Here is a 23,074-nt window from a genome sequence, read left to right on the forward strand (position 1 = left end):
GCCTCTATAATATATCCATTTTATATCATAGTTCATACCTGAAACGGGTGGTTCATCGAACAGGCATGTGTGAAAGAAATAAGAAAGGAAATAAGGTGGACATCTTTTTGGAGCACTCTTGGTTTGGTCCCGAAGCTGCACCCTCCCTCTAAAGCAAAGACAGTCTTTTTACTGGCAAGCAATAATTCACAACGCATAAATTTGAATTCGGATATGTTTGATTTCTACTTCTATCACTCTAGCAGATGACGTTCCGGGCACCTCCCTTTTGGACATAATCACCTGCTTTTGTTCTTCTCGGTCTCAGATTTTTTGAAAGATGAACAGGCACGATCCTTCTTGCTCTTTTAAATTAATTTCACTTTTAAAATTAACGTTTAGAGCTTTGTGATCGTGTCTATTTCTCTTCTGTCTCAGTCAAAATTGCTCGCTGACTTAGTAGCATTTTGCCTTCGGGCGTTTTCTATCCCTCAATAAATGACCGGGGAGAGATCGGGCACATACGGATAGCAAATCAAGAGACCTTACAGGTCAAACCTTCTGGTGTGTCCTGGCTGCCCACAGTGAGGTACATTCGCAGGCACAAAGCTGGTGCCCGGCAGTCACACTAATGAATACGCCTTAATACAAACACACTAATAAAAATATATAAGATCTGCGCCCGTTGTCTCGAGACTATTAAAAGAGTATTATCGCTTTTTATAAGAGAGCTCATAGTTGTTTGGGTTCTTTTGCAGTTGAACCGGCACATGATCCACTTGCTGTGCTAGGAATAAAAAAAAACTGAATGTTCATAAATTTTCCAAACGGAGGTGTTAATATTCATTTGGGTCGACTGTGAATCCTAATCGTCCGACAGCAGCATATTCCTTGTTCTCACAACCAGCGATGGTCGTGTCATTGAAGCCTTTCTCGCTTTTAAGATAATGCCGAGACGGCTGCAAACGTTGTGCCAAGGTGCTCAAAGCGGTTAGTTCATCCCGGTGGCGATATTACGTCTTCGCCGCCAAGTTACAGCGAGAAAGCTCGAGCGGACATCGGAGTCCCTTTGAATATCAGGTGACTCTGACCTGTTCCAGGAGGAAAACCGTTCTGCCGAGAGAAACGAGACTCACCGGAGCCGGCGCGTGGCTGTTGCTGCTGAAGGCATCCTTCAGCAAAGCCTCGGTGACCTCACGGTTGTCCAGCATTCCAGCGTTCTTCTCAGCGGCACTCATGGTCAAGCGTGCAAAGTTCTCGGACTCAGCGAATCGTCCCGCTCCTCCGGAACACCTTTCGGCTCCCTTATATGCGGTTGTTTGGTCAAAAGAATAAGCTGCCTGATAAGAGTGTCATTAAGGAGGAGACCGCGGAGATAGCCCAGCCGGGGTTCCCTCCACGTGCGGCGCCTGGCTTGGGTGGTGGGCAAACGTGGCCAACTCCATCGGAAAAGCCCTGTTTCGGTTCACCGACGGTGTGCACACCATGAATGCTGGACGATCACCCTAAACTAAATATGTGGTATTCTTATCTTCGTTATTACTGTTTCTTTTTTTTTTTTTTATAACCGGAACACACACCTTAGTTTACGCTGTCTTCCTTGAACCTTATATAATTGAACTTGTGTCGACTAATGGCCAAATTAAGATTTATGGGTCAGGCTGGCGGGGGGGGGGGGGGGGGGGGGGGGCTGGAGGAGTCTGCTGACACGACGGTATGGCCGAAACGTTCCCCAAATCAATTTTGTTGACCTAATATTTGTTTTCAATGAAAACTAAACTTTTGACTGGAGTATATAAATGTTTTCATTAAAAAATGCGTTTACCTTAGGGGCACAAAGAGGGGAGGGGGCGGTCCCCTCACCCCCCTCCTTCCTAAATCCGCCCCTGTTAAAGGTGCAGTCGAGATGCTAACTGCTCCAAGGCTTCTCGCAGTTCAGTTTAAGCAGGACTGTAGAAATCACAACGAAGAACCTGTAAACCATAGGTTGACACTCCATCACTAAGCTGTAGGCATTTCTATGCGCATTTCCCCTTTTAAGTTTACCCCATAAGTTTAGAGCCCGTCTCGCATTCGTGTAATGAAATGTCGTTCGTAATCTTGATTATCACAGTCTGTCAATAGATACAATGTATCACCAAATTTTAAGTATCACTTGTCATGTCATACTTAACTCGCCAGTTCCTGAACAAACCCTCAGCAATCAATGACCTCGTAAGTAGCCTTGTCACTTTAAAGGAAAGCTGAAGAGGTTCTTAAAAAAAACGAGCTAGGGGTAAAATCAACAGAATTTTGATACCGTGATTCTGAATACCGTGTTCATATTCACCACATATTTAACTAAACGCGAGAAAGCACGAAAACCAATCGACCAGTCGTTACGTCATGCCCACATCTTTCGGCCGCATAACGCGTGTCGCTCGTGTGGACGGCGCGTGCAACAGACTGATCTCACTAAGCGTTCGGCGCATGCGTGAAGCCAGCATTACTTTAGTTCGCAGGAGGCAGACTGCGGTGCACGACAGGGTTCGTGAAGTCTCGTGCTCTACACGCGCAGAGCTCCAGTGAGGTTGCCGTACGTGCCGAAGGACTAAAGTTCCCTCGATGCATTGCGGCAGCGGTGGCGTAGTCGAACTGGTTGGTGAGATCGGTCTATTGCAAGCTTGCCAGGTATTCGCGACTCCAGCGACCTATGCGGGACTTCACTATGGGTAAAATATGGCGGCCTAATACAGGTCGTGCCGTGCCATGTGCCAGCTCGACGCAAAACGCTCGGGCATCAGCTGGCAAGCATTGCGCTCAAAATGGCTGGCCCCGCTTTATATCCTTCACGTTTCGAACCCGCCGCGATGTGTTGGCGTAAGTGAACTTCCAGAGGCTTGACTTTCTTTGAGGAAGCGAGGAAAGGACTGCCTGCCTGATGTCCTTCTATGATGCTGATGAATGTTGATAAACACGGAATGTCCGGTTCACGCGGTTGCGTAGGATGCGTGCAGAGCAACCTGGGAACCAGCTGATACTACAGTTACGACAGAGTCACCTGGACAACTGTTCTATCCCGTAAACCACAGACATGTCATCACGGAAGCCCCAAGAGACGAGCTAGCAGAAATCGCGAAAGGACCTGTTACGGCCAGTTTAGTGTTTTCCCGCTAGGTGCCGTCCGTTTTGCTGGAGTCGCGAATATTCCTCCGCACTAACACCGGTCACGACGTCTTTCTCTGAACCTTCTGAAAATAGCAAGAATGCGCGTACATAACTTCGATAGGCGCCGAAGATGTAAGAAGGCGGAGATTCCGAAAACTCCAGATGTGACGTCACGCTCCCGGAAGGAAGGGCTTCAGTGGTACACTGAAATGATATTCTGAAGCCTCCGTGCACAAAATTGAAAAGTAATCTTGATATTCGTGATTCTGGAAACCAAATGAAGACGGTTTAAGTGCATGTCCTCAAATACAGAGCCGCTTCAGTTTCCCTTTAAGTCACGCAGGCTTAATGAGCGCGAAGTGAACAAAAATGAACAAAAATTCTAGCTAATAATATTAGTAATAACTTTACTTCCATGGATTATGACGGAGGAGGGGGGCTTTTCTCTTTTTTCGCAAAACGGAAAAAAGTTGCAGTAGGCAGCTTGACTGGTCCTCAGGCTCCTTACGCTGGTCAACAGCAAGCATGCGGAAAATATACAAAAGACAACATATACAGTACAAACATTGCACATCTATGGTTTATATGCTTACAAACCAAAGTTAAACCCAAATACAGAACGTGAAACTAAAATAATAATTACATTCAAAAATGTGAGCGCATGTCCTTGAAAGTTAAACTGTCCAAATTAATATTATCAATAAAATGACTATTTAGCGAATGCGGAAGTGTGAATTTTAACATTTTGATATTCCTAATTTGCTCACTGCGTGACCATCCTTCATTTCTCTGCGCTACGGGTAGGTGAGGAAATACAACACAAGTCTTTCTAGAAAGCCCGAGAACCTTTTTTTTTCGCTTTTAAAACTAGTAGAGAGTTTTTAGTGATATAATTTGTATATATTATTGTCTTATAGTTCTTAGATAAATCGGCAGAATGGAAGTCGTATTCCACTCAATACTGTTTTCTGCAGCAGACACAGTTCTTTTTTTTATGTTAGTCGTTGTTGTGTCCCAAACCACATGGCAATACGTTAAATGGGAGTAGAATAGTGATTTATAAAGTAACAATTTAACGCCCGTAGGTAAAGCAGATTGGTAGCGATTTACGATTCTCACTACCCCAGCAAGGTTTAGAATAACATAGTTTATATGAGTATCCCACCTCAGTGTCTCGCTAAAAACAAACCTAGAGTTTTGAAAGAACTTACAATTTCGATGGGAGACAAGTCATAGAAAAAAATTTTACATAAAATCAGATTTATTTTCTGGTCGAAAAATCGCTGCCTTCGTTTTATTAATATTAATTTTCAATGAATCGCTGTCTCCACAGCTTTATATATTTCATGAAGTAAAGTTCACATTATCAATCATATCGTCACAGGTGTCCCCAGAAAAAAAGATATGCGCGTATAATCTGCGTATAATACAAATTTCGCCTTAATATTAACGTTGATGATGTCATTACTGTACAAACTTAGAGAAAAAATCCCAAAATGCTTCCTTGTGGAACACCTGAAGCAGTAGATCTTACAGCGGAAAAAATGACCGTTAATGTTAACATATTGCTTGCGATGGTTTAGGTGTGGCTGTAAAAGCAGCGCGGCGTGTACGCGAATGCCGTAAATTTCAAGCTTTTGAATAAGACCTCGTTACTAAACCAGTCAGATGCTTTTGTAAAATCTATGAAAAACTCTACAACTAATTGTTTGCTTTCAAGCCGTTTCCAAAATAAATCCCTTTTGATCAAGTAGGGCTGTCTCTGTTGAACTTTTTTTTTCTCTTAAAACTAAATTGTAATGAAGTTTTCAGGCCACATTAATTCGAAAAGTTCACTAAACTGTGATAGAGAAACTTTTCGAAAGCTTTACAAAATACAAGCAGAACAGAAGTAGGTCTATAATTACCTAACTGATTTTTTACTCCCCTTTTGTACAATACACACACCTTGGCTACTTGCTTTATTCGGGGAAACACACAAGATTCCAAAGAAGTATTAAAAATATAGGTTAACACGGGAGCAATTACGTCAGCAACGTGATTAATTGGGTGACTTTGCATTTCATCAGCATCACATCTACAGCTATTTTTAGGTACATAATCACATTCGTGATTTCTGAACTAACAATTGGTTCTAAAAATTGCATCTGCAGTTCCCCTGACAAATATATTGGCAAGGGTCATTAAAATTGACAATAACAGATATACTTACGAAATATTCATTAAACCCATTAGCCATAGCTCGGCCGGTTAAACTTTCACCTGCATACTGTAATGTCTCGATGGTATTCGATACAAGAGCCCAGGCACGCAGCCAGGATTTTGATTAGAGGGGGGGTGCTGTATGAGGGCGGGGGGCGAGAGGTGGCTTAGCAAAACGAATGATCTCGGGGGGAGGGGGGAGGGGCCGCATGGGCCCCCCCCCCCCTTCTTTTCTGGATAGGTGCCTGCACTTGCAGGAGCCCCCTTCACCATCGAACCGAGATGTTTTAATATTACGTCAACGCGACCATTTGCCTAGAAAAAAAAGGAAGAATAGTAACATTTTTTGGCATACCTTAGCTCTTTGGTCGAGTTGTCCCGGTAAGACTTAAATTCGTTTAGAATATCTGGGTCTCGCGTTTTAAGGAAACTTTTATATGAAACATACTTCTTACGAATTTTCTTGATCAAATTGAACGTTACCCATGGTTTACGATTTCTTTATCATTTTTTTATTATTTATATGGAAAGTGGAGTTTCTACAGTTCGATAAATTGCTCCAAAAATTAGTTATATACGTCATCAACGGTTTCCTGCGTAAGCACCGTATCCCAAACAATAGCTACAGTGTCCCGCCTAAAAGCATTGGGGCTATTTTGTCAATATTTCGGAAAATTGCAGGTTGGTATTTCATTAGCTTTCAATATATATCAAGCTTAACACACAAACAAATGAGAAGATTTTCACTCAGGGAACGATCGACTTATACGTACGTACATTCATACATACATACGTATATTTTATTTCCAGTTTTTAATATATTGCAATCTGTGCCCCCATTAGCCAGCAAGGCTTGTGCGTGGGGCGCGGCAGGTACGCTCAGGTAAACACACATTCATGTTAAAATGATATTTTTGCCTCTGGCATGTCCAATAGTATCATTGTAATAGTATACATATCCAACTCTGTTTTATGAGTTTAAACCAAAAGCGAACAAAACTTTCGATAATACTAAGGGTAATTTCAACGTTCATTTACAACCTGACGTGGAACAAATAACAATAAACAAAATATCTATAATAATAGACACAATCGGAGTGGTGGTCCGCTTTGTTGATTTTGATTTCTTTATAATTATTTTCCTCCAATATTCACTCGATCTGCATGAAAATTAGTTATAAATAAATCTAAAATAGTTTTGGACTGTAAGGTATTTCTTGTGGGATGGACAATCGTGTTGAGACATCCGTACGTACATGATAACTAGGTTCTACATTTCCCTATTCGAAGCACCGGCAGAAGACATATCAGTGTTAAAATCACCCCCCCTCCCCCCCGGCCCAAATGGCGTTGTATTGATTTTCATTTGTAAACGTAAAGAAAAACTAGGAAAAAATGCAACGAAGGACGACATGCTACCGTCCGATGGGCAATAGAAGGCAGCAAATATATTTGACTGCCTCGGAAGCACAACATTGCCTCGTCTTTTGTAATAAGAGAATAGTCGCTTTTCAGTCGATATCCTTTTTAATTAAAATGGCCAACACCCCCCCCCCCCCCCCCCCCACGCTTTGAAGTACGGCTTAAAACGTGTGTATCATGGGAGGGCAAGCGAAAAACATCCGAATCATCGTAATACCAGGTCTCTGTAAACATTATGCTATAAAATAGAACACCGTACTGATCAAAAAAGCAATTCCATGTCTGCTGTTTTCGTTTACTGCGGACTGCGTCTTTAGATAAAAACACTTTAGACGCGAACTATATTCTTTCTCGAGGGGAGCTTTCACCTCATCTGAAAGCAGTGGCTGAAAAGACATACCAAATACCATTGACTACCAATACTGGAAACTGGAGCCAAAATACATGGGGTTGTCGGGAGTCACAGAAGTGCTGCCATCTCTCGGTGTGGGATGGTAAAGTATGAGCTCGAAATTAAAAGCATAACAGTCATTAACTACACTATTTTTTCTCTTCACACTATTAGGAATTGTGAATATATGGCAAACCGGTATGCCGATTTCAATTGAGCAGGAGCTGATAAACGGTATTTCTAATAATGAGGTGCGCTTCATATTAGCACTAAGTATTTAGATTATATGGACCTATGTATTACACCTGGTACAAATGACCTACTCGCAATTAGTGACTTTATAGTAAATTGACAGTTTATGGACCACTCTAAAGGCTATGGCTGCTACTAGCTGTCGTGACTGGCTCTTTGCAGTTAGAAATAAAGCACAGCAATTCAAACATGTAATTGCTCCATGGGTCATCATTTTAAATTATATGATATTCACTTCCAATGAGGCTGGAAATGCTACACGACGTAGTAATTACAGCCAGTAAATGCTACACTGGCTGTTTAACGAAGAGCCAGTATTTATAAGGAAGTAGAAATAGTGTCCGGTTCAGTATTACCTGTCGTTTTGGGGGCCTGGTTAGCCTATAATGACTGCAGTGACTATTGGATTGTACTTCTGAGTTATTTGGACGAGTATAAACTAGATTGCCTTCCAAGGGCTATTAATGGCTCTCGGCCAATATCCTAAGTTATTTCGGGGCATATAGACCAAGCAGCTGTTTATTAGGTAGTTCCACTTGTGATAGACTTTAATGACCATTAGTGACCATTTCGTGATATTTGTAATGTTATGTCTCAGATTGGATTTGAATGACTATTATTTGATATTTGATTGTATTTCCTAATTATATGGCGGCTTTCGGTTCCAAATGACTTTTAATGACAATCAATGACTATTTGTAACTATTTTGAGTTATTTGATTGCGCGCGGACTGAGTTTGCTTTCAATGGCTAATTTTGGCTTTTTGATCAAAATTTGACATGGCAGACATTTAGTTCAAACGACTTCTAGTTACTTTTAATGACTTTTGGCCACTATTTTGAGTTATTTGATTGTGTGCAGACTGAGTTGGCTTCATATGGCTATTACTGGCTATGTGATCATGTTTATAAATTATATGGTAGATTTAGGGTCCAATTGACTTCCGTGACTATCAATCACTATCAGTCACTATTTCGACTTATTTGTTGTGTGCAGACTGCGTTGGCTTCCATGGCTACTATTGGCTATACATTCATATTTATAATTATATGGCAGATTTATGGTCCAAATGACTTCTAGTGATTGTCCATGATTATCAGTCCCTATTTCGAGTTATTTGATTGTGTGAAGACTGGGTTGGCTTCATATAGCTATTATTGGCTATATGATTATATTTATAAATTATATGGCAGATTCGGAGTTGAAATGACTTATACTGAGTATTAATGACTATTGGTCACAATTTTCAGTTATTTAGTTGTGTGCGGGCTGAGTTGGCTTCCAATGGCTATTATTGACTATACAATATTTTTATTTATATGGCAAATTCGAGGTTCAAATGACTTCTAGCAACTATCAATGGCTATTAGTTACTATTTCGACTTACCTGATTGTGTGCAGATTGATATGCCCTAATATGGCTATTATTGACTATATGATTATGTTTGTAAATTATAAGGTGGGCTTGGGGTCCAAATGACTTTTAGTGACTATCAATCACTATCAGTCGCTAATTCGACTTATTCAATTTTATGCAGTCTCAGTTGGCTTCAAATGGCTACTATTGGTTATACAATCATGTTTTATTTATACGGCAGATTCGGGGTTTAAATGACTTCTAGAGACTATCAATGGCTATTAGTCACTATTTCGACTTACCTGATTGTGTGCAGACTGATTTGGCTTCATATGGCTATTACTAACTATATTATTATGTTTATAAATTGTATGGCGGATTCGGGGTCCAAATGACTTCTAGTGACTATCAATGATGATCAGTCATTATTTCGACTTATTTGATTTTATGCAGGCTGAGTTCGCTTCCAATGGCTATTATTGGCTATAGACATCTCTTATTGACCTGGTTGGCTCGAATTGCCATAAAATGGCTATTAGTGCTTATTGGTCGCAATATTCTGCTATTCTATACTTATCAATGAAGATGGCTTCAAGTGGCTATTGTTAGCAATAGCATATCATCGTAACAATAACACCTTAAATCGCTTCAGAATGAACATTGGTGAAAATTAGTGACACAGTATTCATGATGTTTTGAATATGAATGGATTCAAGTGTCTACTATTATTGTCTAGGGGCAGTTCTTGGCCAAATCGGCTTGAAATGGCTATACATTTCTATCAGTGACTATTATTGGCAATTTATGCAATTGGAGTGTGTATAGATTTTAATAACTTCAACTGAATAATATTGGCTAGGCATCTATTCTTGACTTGGTTGGCTTAAATTGACTATTATTGGCTATAATCATCTGTTCTTGACTTGGGTGGCGTGAATTGGCTAGAAATGGCTTAAAGTGACTAGTATTTATAATCAGCAGCTATTTCTTTGTCTACAAACTGAAATTGCTTCATGTGGCTAATTTTGACTATTACCATCTATTTTTTACCAGACTGGCTTCAAATGGCTATGAATGGCTATTTGTGAATATAGTTGACAATTCTGTGCTATTCCGGTGATTATGATTGAAAATGACTTCAAATGGCTATTTTTGGCTATTAGCATGTATTTTTTTTAGATTGGCTTGAAATGGCTATACATGGCTATCAGCAACTATTATTTACAATTTATGCAATTGGAGTCTGTATAGATTCGAATGACTTCAACTGGATATTATTGGCTATAGGCATCTATTCTTGACTTGGTTGGCTTGGATTGGCTATTATTGGCTATAATCATCTGTTCCTGACCTGGGCAGCTTGAATTGGCTACAAATGGCTTAAAGTGACTAGTATTTATAATTAGCGACTATTTCTTTGTCTACGAACTGAAATGGCTTCATGTGGCTAGCTTTGGCTATTACCATCTATTCTTTACCAGACTGACTTCAAATGGCTATGAATAGCTATTCGTGAATATAGTTGACGATTCTTGCTATTCAGTGATTATGATTGAAAATGACTTCAAATGGCTATTATTGGCTATTAGCATCTATTTTTACTAGATTGGCTTGAAATGGCAATACATGGCTATCAGCAACTTTTATTTACAATTTATGCAATTGGGGTGTGTATAGATATGAATGACTTAAACTGGATAATATTGGCTATAGGCATCTATTCTTGACTTGGTTGCTTGGATTGACTATTATTGGCTATAATCATCTGTTTCTGACCTCGGTGGCTTGAATAGGCTACAAATGGCTTAAAGTGACTAGTATTTATAATTAGCAGCTATTTCTTTGTCTACAAACTGAAATGGCGTCATGTGGCTAGTTTTGGCTATTACCATCTATTTTTTACCAGACTGGCCTCAGATGGCTATAAATGGCTATTCGTTAATATCCATTGAATGGCTATGAATGGCTATTCATGAATATCCATTGAATGGCTATGAATGGCTGTTCATGAATATCCACAATTATACTTGCTATAGCCATTGCTAGCCCATTGAAGCCAATCTGGTTACAAATGAATGATAATAGCCAAAAACAGCTACTAAAAGCCAGTCCGGTTAGTAAACACTAAAATTGCTCATAACTATCAAGACTAGCCACTAATAGTCATTTGTAGCTATTTCAAGCCAATTTAATAAAGAAAAAAATGCTTAAAGTCAATAATAGCCACTTGAAGCCAGTTTCGTACATAAACAGTGAAATACTACACAATTGTCAATTATACTCACTAATAGCCATTACAAGCCATTTGAGGCGAATTTGGCCAGAAATAGATGCTAATGGCCAACAATAGCCAATAAAAGTCATTCCAGTTAGTAAACATGAAAACTGCTTATAAATATCAACACTAGTCACTACTAGCCATTTGTAGCAATTTTAAGCCAATCTAAATGCTTATAGCTAGTAATAGCCACTTGTAGCCAGTTTCATCCAAAAACACTGAAATAGCACATTGTCAATTTTACTCACTAATAGCCATTGCAAGCCATTTGAGGCGAATCTGGCCAGAAATTGATTCTAATGGCCAACAATAGCCAATAAAAGTCATTCTAGTTAGTAAACATGAAAGCTGCTTATAAATATCAACACTAGTCACTACTAGCCATTTGTAGCAATTTTAAGCCAATCTAAATGCTTATAGCCAGTAATAGCCACTTGTAGCCAGTTTCATCCAAAAACACTGAAATAGCCATAATTGTCAATTATACTCACTAATAGCCATTGCTAGCCATTTGAAGCCAATCTGGTCAAAAATATATGCTAATAGTCAACAATAGCCACTTAAAGCCATTTCAGTTGGTAAAAACAAAAATCGCTCATAACTATCAACACTTGTCACTAATAGCCATTTGTAGCCAAATCTTGCCATTGAAATAAAAATAAATGCTTATAGCCAGTTATAGCAACTTGTGGCCATTTTCATCCATAAACTCTGAAATAGCACATAATTTGCAATTATACTCATTAATAGCCATTGCTAGCCGTTTGAGGCGAATCTGGCCAGAAATAGATGCTAATAGCCAACAAAACCATTTAAAGTCATTCCAGTTAGTAAACACTAAAACACCCATAAATATCAACACTAGTCACTAATAGCCATTTGTAGCCATTTCAATCAAATTTATCTAAAATTTGATGCATAAGCCAATAATAGCCGCTTGAAGCCATACTCATTTTTAAAGGGGCGGTGCAATGATTTTAACACTGAACGAATGTGCAGCTTGTATTTTTTATATTGTTTACTTCGGCATAAGTAATAGAAAAAGTGCCACCATACCCCGAAATACCTCTATTTCGCTGCGTAATCGTAAAACAAAAAACGCTTTTTTTCCCAACCTGCGGCCACATGGTGGCCGCAAATGGAACCTGTGCTGTGACGTCATTCGGAGTGGTTTTTGAAAGTGATAGTGTTAGGCAATTGTGAGCTTGATTTAAGGTTAAGTTTAAAAAACATTGTTGTTTAGGCATGCAGAAACGCTTCAAAAGCATAATATTGCCGCTAAAAGGGTATGAATTATTTGTGGCGCCATCTACCGCAAGTCAACAAAACCTGCCGTCGCCGTCATCTGTCGACGCCCGAGGCGCCTACGGCGGCTACACGAGCAACCCGGACGGTTTGTCTTTCCCTCGCTCGACGGAGTGCGTTGGTCGTGGTCCGTAGTATCGTGGTATCGTTATTGTTCCTGGTGTCTCGACCTCGACTTCGACTTCGACTGCCCGCCGCGTCGCAAGCATCTTGCGCTCGACGTCGCTCAGGCCGTCCGCCCATGCCGCCATGTTGGTCGGGAATCGGCGGGAGAGCGGCGAGCCTGGCGAGCCGGCGAGCGCTGGGGAAACGGAAGCCAGAAGAACCCAACCGGAAACCAACGCCACTCCGAATGACGTCAGAGGCGAAGCTGGTGCCGCTTCAATGTTGAGTTGAGGGGTCCCAGAGATACCAATTTATTTTATTTATTTTTAATGAAAACTAGGGCAAGCAGGAAATAATAGTTTTCGGTCCTTCGTTTTATATGTGGCCGGGATCGATTCCCGCAATTAATTAGCCAAAGTCCGCAAATTGTTGCACCGCCTCTTTAAGTACCGAAATAGCACATAATTGTTTAATGATCTCATCAATGTCCATCAGCAGCCATTTCAATTCAATCTGGTCAAAAATAAATACAAATAGCCAACATTATCCACTTGAAGCCATTCCATTTCGTAAATATAAACATAGCTCAAGCAATAGTTATATACTAATAGCGGTTTGTAGCCATTTGCAGCCAACCTATTCGAAAATAGGTGTTCATAGCCGATACAAGCCACTTGAAGCCATTGTCATTCATAAACACTCAGACAGCAGATAATTGCTAATATACTGACTAACAGCCATTAGTAGTCATTGAGTCAATCTGGTCAGAAATATATTCGAATCGCCAACAATAGTCACCTGAAGACATTCCAGTTTATAAATAGAAATAGCTCGGTTTTCATTACTCATTAATATTTGTAGCCATATCTATCAAATATATATAAAAGTGGAGGCTGATCGCCAATAATAGCCGGTTGAAACCATTTGCATTCACCAATGCCGAAATAGATAATTGTCAATTATCTCATCAATAGCCATTGGCAGCCATTTAACGTCTGTCTGGTCAAAGAAGATGCTAATAGCCAACAAAAGCTACTTGAGGCCGTTCATAAGAGTAAGCAAACAAAAAAAAAATCACATAATTATCAATAATAATCACTTCTAGCCACTTAGAGTCATTTCAAGTCGATCTCATAAAAAATTGATGCTTATTGCCAATTATGGTCACATGGAGCCAAGGGCATCAATAAGACATGTTTCGGTAGGAACAAAAGAAATAAATCAACAAGCTCAGAAAAGGTTAATAATTATTTAGATTGTACAAAATCGCTATACAAATCCTGACTGGTCTATACAACACACTGCATTTTGACATCAAAATACCAAGAGCTCCAATATCACGAGCTTATGCTCCCTACGCTCCATCAAAAAATGGGAATGTTTCATAGACTATCAATTTCTCTAGTGAGTCAGACCCACTTGATTCATTTCCGGGGAAAGTGGTGAGCTGTCCACTCCATACCGCCAGGACCGCTTTCTACTTCCGTCTCCCATTTTACCCCGGAGTTTCCTGTATTATTCTCAACGGTATTTGGACATATTTTCTTCCATGTACAAGTAACCCTTTCGAAAAAAATTCGGGTATATTTTCTTCAGAACACTGTGTACCACTCATGCATTTTTGATCAGGAAAGTCGCGTGTTCATTAGGTCCCTTTTGCACGCGAGATATGTTTAAGGTTGAAGAGACAGTGAAATAAAAAAATACATAATTAGAAAGCATCGATTAGACACGCATTTGTTTTAATTATTCCACGAAATATTTTTTTGCGCAATATTTACTCTATTAGACGCCATTAGTGAGACGCCGCGGCCCGCTCGAAGCTTCGCCCACAGATCAGTGGCCCCGTTCATTACTACTGGATTGGCTTGGCTGCTCGGCCGAACACGCTAAAAGCCGAGTGTCTCGCTTTCGCGACATCCGGTGCGTCAGCCTTGCGTCTGACACCGCATCCTAGTCGTGCGAGCAGACGCGCGGCAGAATCGGGCATCGTCAGCTATTCCACCACCGTTTATCGTTTTCTGCAATGCCCGTTGGACTATAGTGCCTGGAAAGCGTCTCCGACTGGTGCTTACCGCGTCCAAAAAAGTGGACCCTCGATTTCCGCCTTATGACGTCATAGAAGTGTCATACTATCATCGGCCGCAATCCTGGCGGTGTTACAGCAGCGGGGGTGGATGTGGCAGACGCCTGTTCTGCTGCGGGTCGCTCTTCAGTTGGAGAGTCCACGGAACCCAGGAGTTAAGACGTCGCGACGACAGCGACACTCGCGTTCGCTCGTGCTTTTTGTCGGTATTTCTACTGTCAACCGCCAGGATCGCGACGTCCAACAGCATGACATTCCGGCTTTTGTGACGTCATTTGTTGCCATTTCGGGGCCACTTTTTTTGTATGAGCAGGAGAGGACGCTAAACACACCAGTCGGAGACGCGTTACACACACCATAGTAGGATGCGGACATGAAAGCCTGCGTGTCGGCGTCCGTTTTCGCCTTCGTCCCTGTGCTGTTCCGCCCCCGTTTAAGAACTGCTACAACGCGCCCAGCACGCGACCATGAAAGCGGTGTTCTAGCGTTCCACCGTGCACAGTCCCATAGAGGTGTCTGCCAGAGTCTGTGGATGTGCGGTAAAGAGCGACTAAAAGGACTGAAAGAATAAACAAAACAAATATGTATTCCTTCCAGCTTTACTGTTCTTTCTGTTTATTTTTTTGCGTGCCATCCGCGAGCACGGTGGGTGAGCACCATGACGAACAATTAAAACGCGACGCAAAAATGTTTGCTTTGGCAGGCCTGGAGCACTGCAAAACTTCAGAGCTATTTTCTTTTCGAAGCGAAATCACGAGAACATCCCTAAACAAACTTGTTGCGAGCCGAACGCTCGACTGCCTCCAGCCAAATGGCTCGCAAATTCTCACCTTTATAAGTATCTCCTCGGAAGTGAATCCATGGTTGTTGTTACGACGGTTGCAGAATTCAAAGAGCAGCGGGCCGCTTTTACGGGAACCAACACCTTCATTCAAAAGCGCGAACGAACGAATCAAGCCAGATCAAGCAACAAAGTTGACATGGGACGCTAGGCTGAGGCCAGTCCCGCTGCGAGAACAAGCATCCGCACAACGCTTCTGAAGGCGCGTACTTGCGACAGTTTGGTGCAAACAGTTCGTTTGAAGAGATCTTCCTCTAAACACCACGTTGAACGCAGAACGACTCGCACTCATAAAAATCAACGAGCTGAACGAGCTACGCTTACTCAGCACGCCGCAAACGCCGACAGCCATGTTGACTATCGTTCGAAACCAAAGCGGAAATGCAACCTCGGAATATGTTTGAAAACAATTATGACTCTGTCTAGATTATCTGGTTCTCAGACATAAAAATATGTTCGATATAAATACTATTACGGCAGCAAGAAAGAATTTTACGACAAGCATTACAAACGTGAATTATCTCTGCAGCCTATGAGAGATCTAAACAACGAGGTAGAGGGGCTTAGAGCGATAAACCGGGGATTCGGTCTGCACTCGAAAGTGAGCCCCATAAGGCCGCTGCAATTGTACGCAAATTTGACCACTCGTCACGTGACCAAACCAAATACGTGACGTCACAGGAAAGATGGCAGTGCCCAGGCAGCGGCTGGCCCCAGCTGGGCCGGAGCTTGTCGGATGCTTTGCTTGTTGTCGTTTGTCTCGGCGAGTTGATTTCAGACGCGGAAGCCGTCATATTAGGCCGGTCGAAAGCGACTTCAGAGTTCAGCGTGGTGTCTGACGTAGGTATAACGTGAACGTAAGCAGGAAGGGTGTGCATTTCGCTGGTGACCGACGGGGATATTGCCACGAATGAGACAATCCGCCTATGTTGCTCGAGCCTCCGATTGATTCGGATACACCTAGGATACATTTTAAGGCGACGTTTCTGTGCTCTCGTTTACCCACGGAATCTTCGAGGTCTGCAGTGAAGCGTGTGCAATATATTTGGATTCACAGTTTTGCGACGGAAATTGCGTGAGTCGCGCTTGGCAGTGTGCAGTCGTGGTGCGGCTTCGTTCAAATGACCGAAGGCTCACTTTGGTTGTGCGGCACACCGGAGAGCAGCCTTCAAGCTGGTAGTTCCTGTGCCGTACTTTAGGTGGTGCTGTGCTGCTTCCTAAATTGTTCTGGAGTAGACGCGCACTTTCACGGAGTCCTAACCCAAGCCCGGCAGAAAAACCGCAAGACGAGCGAGTACCACAAAGACGAACCTCAGAAATACACCACGAAGAACTTGAAATTCGAGCCAGTCGCTGCTATGAGCAAGAACCACCGGAATTCTGTCTTTTTCCAGAAAAACTAAGCTGACTACGCCAACAATGACAAACATTCGCAGCAAAACGTGTCCGCTCCCACCACTGTTTGCATGCCCGTCGCACCTCACACTCCGATGCCCTTTCACCCAAGGTGATGAAGACGTCGAGTGCTGGATTGAACAATATGACCTAGTTGCCCGCCACAGTGAGTGGACAGACAACCAGCTTCTGTAGAACCTATACTTCTTGTGGAAGAAACTGCCAGGCACTGGTTTGAGAACCACGAATCCTCCTTAACGTCGTGAAAAGTTTGCAAGATCGAGCTGAAGTGCATGTTCAGCAGCCACCATTGACGAGAGAGAGCTGCATTCCAGATTCTGTCTAGGACACGGCCCCAACGAGAACGTCACCGCCTTCGTGGAGCATGTTTTCCGCCTGATCGAGCACCCACACCAACCCTGATGCTACAGAAGACTAGAAGCTAAGAATTCCACGTCCCTCACGTGGGGGACAACACCTTTGGCAGCCTTGTCTGCAACCCCACGATAACAGTCGAAGGGTTAATATCACCGAGGCTTCCAACATTGAATGTACACTGCAAGCCCGAGCCTGACACTATCAACAACTCCTCAGCTTCTCGACACTCGAGTCGTCCAGCTGCAACTTCGACGCCAGCCTTCCAGGCATCCGCATCATCATCCACAATGTTGTCCGGGAGGAGGTCAGGAAGCTTCTTCCTGCCATCAGTTGCCCAACTTTTATTTTGACTGCCGAGATTGTTTCGGGACAAGTTGGACAGGCATTTCAACTGGAGACTTCTTCGAACGAAGCGGCGTCTGACGAACCGAGGGCGACTTATGCCACAAAGTCACGACGTTCGCCACCGGCTACCCCTTAGTATTCAATTCCAATTCAACGAGACACTCCAACGTCGAAGCATTCCCGACATCGGGAACAACCAGTGTAGGTCCGCGCTGAACAGAGTACACCGAGGAAAACGAATGTGCTGCGAATGGTCGACCGAAAACCACTCTGCTTCCACTGCATGAGGACGACCATGTCTACTGGAGGTGCCATACCAATGAACTGGCCTGCAAGGGTTCGTGCCGAACGACCCTCGACCACGTCTCGAGGAGCGTCCGCGGGACATTGAGGATTATCTTCGGCGGCCTTTTTTCCTGGTGCCGACATTACCCCGAAGCTCCTGATCACCATGACCTCGATGGGAGGTAAGCAAGACAAATCAGGTGGGCGGCAATGCAAGGACAGCTGATTTGAAGTCGGTGGCCGTCCATGGACAGTACGTAATAATTTACTGACACCAATTATCTGTGTCCACGCCACGAAGCACACAGTTTCCAACTTTGAGAGAAAATGCCGCTGGGTGACTTGAAGAAATAGAATGGTTGGTTGTTCTCAAAAGTGGACACCAAGCATCACCCGACTTCACTTTGCCACACGAGACTACACAAGTTGCAGTGTTCGCGGAATGCAGAAAAAATCGCCATTACGAAATGGAAGTGAAATGGCTTGGATAGCAAACAAACATTGTTACCAGTTATCAAGTCAACGGTACAACAAAAGGCACAGCCACGTAAGCAATACACGCCCGAGCTTGCTGCATTATCGCAGAAAACTACCAGCAAAATTTACGGATTAGAAGCAAGCCCTGCAGCTTCAGTGCATCAGATGTCAGTGGCCGCACATGACGCACGATTACAAGACAGCATCAGTCGGTCGAAGTTGCCACTCGATCAAACTGAACACCGACGTGCCAGGAACATCATCCGAGAACAAAGAGCACAGGTACTACGACTGAACACCTTACAAAAGACTGTCGCAGAAAGAACTCGTTATAGAACCATTTGCAAAGAACCAATAATTATGCAGTCAAGTGGAAACAAACATATTTGATACACTAACCAAATAGACATATTTCCGCTCGCTTTACGCCTTCAGAGTCCATACACAAAGAATTGTGTTCACCACGCGTGCTGGACCTTTGGAAGACATTCGCCTCTCTGACCCCTCAATATTAATTAATGGGACATACCAGACTGGTCGCATTGGGCTGCACTCGTTCCACTTTTCCTGAACATGTGGCGCATCCGAAAACCAACTTCAATGATGTGAAAATTTTACTTATTAATTTATTCCCTCCAAGGGCCTTTGCAGGCATTGCAGAGAGGATACTTAAAACTACACACATGATAACATTAAAGCACACTGCTGTAACTTGTTAATGGCAAAAACAAACACACCTCTGAGCATTTAGTTTAATAGCAGGTGTTGATGCATTGTTATATAGCAGGAAACTTCCTGTACGTATGACACAATAGCACCTTTGCAAAACCCCATCAAGCAACACAACTGTGACCATTTTTTTTTTCTTTTGGCATAAAGCACACGAATGGGCCCCAGTTCACGTCGAACGCCAATGCAGCATTCGAGTCCAATAGGCGCTCAGCCGAGTTCTCAGTGATGACTGACATAACATTCATGTTGAACAAATGCCCAAAGTATGAAGGCCATGGGAATTAGAGTAGTAGCTACTGTAATTCGTTCCATCACAATTTGGCAAACGGCAAAGGCTAAAGTCTCGGTGAGTCAATATGCACGTTGGAGAGAGGCACATGACAACATGTCATTCAGAGTGCTCGTCTCCACAGATTTGTCACACACCTTCACTCCGTCTCTCTGATTGGCTCGAGGGGGCTGGGGCGGTTGCCCTTTTCCAAGTTACGGTGAAACGAAGTATAGGCAGCCCACACTTTTGAAAAACGTCTAATGAAGAGACTGAAAGGAATGGTAGTCAACATTTTTCAACAAGACCGCTCTTCGGGCAAGGGAAGAACACAAATATGAATAATCCTGTCCAGGTAATTAGGACAAGTAAATAATTGACCGACTTATACAATGCCGCTCTTGATGAAAAAAAGTTTTGGCTGCTATAAATCTTACGAAAAAAAATATGCAGTTAATCTATGCGTACACCAAAACGGTTGTTTTATAGCAAGTCGAATAGCTTTGAAGCAGGTGCCTGCAACGATTTATTCATTCCCACACTCAATAAAACGTCATCCTCGCAGCTGAAAATAAGTGTGCACTTTTCACTTACACAAAAAAGAAGAAAAGCGATCGAATGTAGAATCGTCGATTAGCACAAAAGGTTAAAGATCGCAGGAGCTTCCTCGCTAAAAGTTTCTATGGTTATTCAATGACGCAGGGCTAAAACAACTTCCCCTAGGCCCTAACGCGACGAATACCTTTCGCTTCGATTCTTTGACGCTCAAACGAAGCTAGGAAATGCGAATATTTTATGCTAGAAGTTATAACGTAAAATTGTTGATAAGTATAAAAAGTAAAGATCGCAGAAGCTTCCTCGCTAAAAGTTGGTTGTGATTATGCAGTTACCTAGGGCTGAAACGAATTCCCCTAGGCCCTACGTCCGACGCATACATTTTGCGTCGATTCTCAGGTATCCCAACGTTCAAACAAAGCTAAGAGAATGCGAAAATTTCATGCTAAAAGCACTCAAAGTTCTATCGATCCTCGAACACATCCGGGAATCCGAGCACCGGTACGGCGATACGGCTGATGCTGTCTCACAGGCGTTAATATCCAGATGATCAAGAGCGATCTTGCGCAAAAAGGATATCAAGTCTCATTCCTTCATGTTTTTACATTATACCTACGTCAGCGAGCGCGAAAAAGCCCGAAGTCGTCGGCACGGCTACCGGGCACCGAACAAACTCGCATCCGCCAGCTCTGGGCGCTGCCATCTTAGCGATGAAGTCACGGCTCTTGTGAGGTCACGTGACGAGTGGTCACTTTTGCGTACAACATGGCGGCAACCGGGGGGGGGGGGGGGGGGGGGGTTGCCACTTCCGAACTTCCGGTTTATCACTCTAAGCCCCTCTACCTTGTTGAATAATGTGGATGCTTGGGCTAGTTGGTAATTCATGCTTGGATGGAACAGCGCGGGTGAACAGTCACACTCATAGGCACGCAAGAAGGAAACAGAATCTGTTTCCTTCTTGCGTGCCTGTGAGTGTGACTGTTCATCCGCGCTGTTCCATCCAAGCTCGTTGGATAAACCGTGGTTCCGGGCTGCAGTCGAAAGTGACCCACTACAGGCCGCTGCCATTGTATGCTAAAGTGACTACTCGTCACGTGACCAAACCCAGTACGTGACGTGACAGCAAATATGGCAGCGCCCAGGCAGCGGCTGGCCCCAGCTGGGCCGGAGCCAGACATGTACAAGTTACTCAAACAAAGTAATTAAGTTACTGAGTATTGGCCTCGAATGTAATTTGAGTGGAGTAGAAACTATTCAAATGGAAAGTAATTTGGTAACTTACAAACTACCGTAAAAAGTAGCGAATTACTTTTGAAGTTACTTCTATATTTTTTTAAGGTAATAAGGAAGTATATAGGTTTCGATCTGTTCGCGAAATTCTGCTACCCAAGTTTAAAGCAGCTTGTGTTTTCACAGATATGCTTTAAGGTGCAACCCCACCCTTGGTTAGTGTAATTCTGAACCTACAGATGGCGGTGGGATCGCCTTCCAGGCCTGTACATCAAGGCAAGAAATTGTGTGTGGTGGCGCTTCAATACAGTGGGATATTTTTCCATATCCTGAATTTGACATACCTGGGGCCCTAAACTCGTCAAACACAAAGTTGGGGCCGAAGTTGACGGAGCGCACCGATTGGCCTATCACGACGATGACTTCGCGCTTTTTTCGCCGACGTCCAATCAGCGCGCTCCGCCAACTTTCGGCTCCAACTTTGTATTTGACGAGTTTAGGACCCCAGGTCCCTTGCTTGTTTTCTCTGCACGAGCTTTCTTTGGAACGCGCACGGCTGCGCCAGTCCTCGTGCAAGGGGCCGAGTTGCCTACGCTCCGAGCTCATGTCTCCAGCAAATGTGGGCAGAACGAAACGCGAAATTAGTCCTGAGTCAAATCGCGAGACACACACACAACAAAACTACCGGCGCGTTAAAATATATAAAATTGCCTTTGCGCCGTTATCAGAGATTTCAGAGGTCAGTTAGACATATTTCAATGTGGTTAGGTTTATATTGACACGAATGAAGGTGACGAGAAGACTAACAGTGAACTGAAAAATAAAGGTTAAATTGGCGAACTTGTGCCTAAGAAAAAAAAAAAATTAATAAGGGAAGAGCATCGAGGCAGCAGAAAAGCAGGCGGCGATTTGGCAGCGGAACAGAGAGCGCGAGCGAGACAGACTCGACAAGGTCGCTGGCAGCTGCTTATCAAATCGACAGTGCGTCACCATCTCGAAAGTTTGGCAAAGAAGGTTGAGCGTCGCGCGCTCGGGGCGAGGATGAACTGCACTCTCGAGAACAAGAAAGCAGGGCGAAAGTTACATCTGGTGCAAGGATGAACTCGAATCTTCCAGAAGTTCGTGACCGAGCGTTGCTTTTTCGGCTCTGCGGGCGGCAATGTGACGGGCCGGTCCTTTTGTCGTGCATGTGTTTGGCTCTTTGTAGGTTTCCAGGAAAACGGGATGACGTGATAGGCTTGGGTTTCCAAAATTCTAGCTTGAAAAATTAACTACATAAAAAATAACGAAATAATTTTTTTTTTGTGGGGGGGGGGGGGGGGGGCGGTCAGGTGTCTTATTTATACTTCGTCTCACCCTACGATGGACTAAAGGCAGAAGCTACGAACCGCCAGATCCAATCACGAGCCACTAAGACATTAGAGAGTTTTAGTAGATCGTTCCGATACCTCCGATGGCCCCGATAACGATACTTTGCTTGCGCAAGGGAGGCGGTGGCGGAGTATCGGGTATCGTTATCGGAGTCATGGGAACGATCTACTAAAACTCTCTATTGCGTGGTCTTTCGCTTCAATGCACGTGTCGGTGCCCGCGTCTCGGATCACTGATGTGAATGGGCGGACAGGGGTTAGGATCGATCAATTAGTGACTCGACAATTTTACATTGCAAAGAAAGCCACGAGGTACTGGCTCTTTGCAGTGTCAAAGGTATAAAGATGACACAGCGTTTTGGAATCGGCGCGTTATTCGTCCAAACCTAATCAGTGCTAAGCGAGTCATAGTTTAGCGTGGGACGTGATTGGACCTGGCGGCCCGTGGCTTTGGCCTTTAGTCCATCGTAGGATGAGACGAAGTATAGGTGGCTGGGTGTTTATTTTGACCAAAATCACGAGACTAAAAAACACAAAAATGACACTCAGGTTTAGATGTTGAGTTTGGTAAACCCAAAGTAGGACTGGCGCGGGAGTCATAATAAAAAAAATGCCGAGGTTAAAAATTAACTCAGCAAAAAATTATACGAATTAATTTCAATGCGAATTCAGT

The 23,074-nt window shown here is 43.1% G+C and overlaps 1 pseudogene; it reads right to left on the bottom strand.

The window, feature by feature from the left end:
• Nucleotides 1-689: 689 nt before the first annotated feature.
• The window catches only part of LOC115328310, a 43,750-nt pseudogene continuing 21,365 nt past the window's right edge, over nt 690-23,074 (bottom strand).

This window comes from Ixodes scapularis, unplaced genomic scaffold (assembly GCF_016920785.2).
Source record: "Ixodes scapularis isolate PalLabHiFi unplaced genomic scaffold, ASM1692078v2 PGA_scaffold1__304_contigs__length_218370807, whole genome shotgun sequence".
In the NCBI taxonomy this organism is placed as follows: Eukaryota; Metazoa; Arthropoda; class Arachnida; order Ixodida; family Ixodidae; genus Ixodes; species Ixodes scapularis.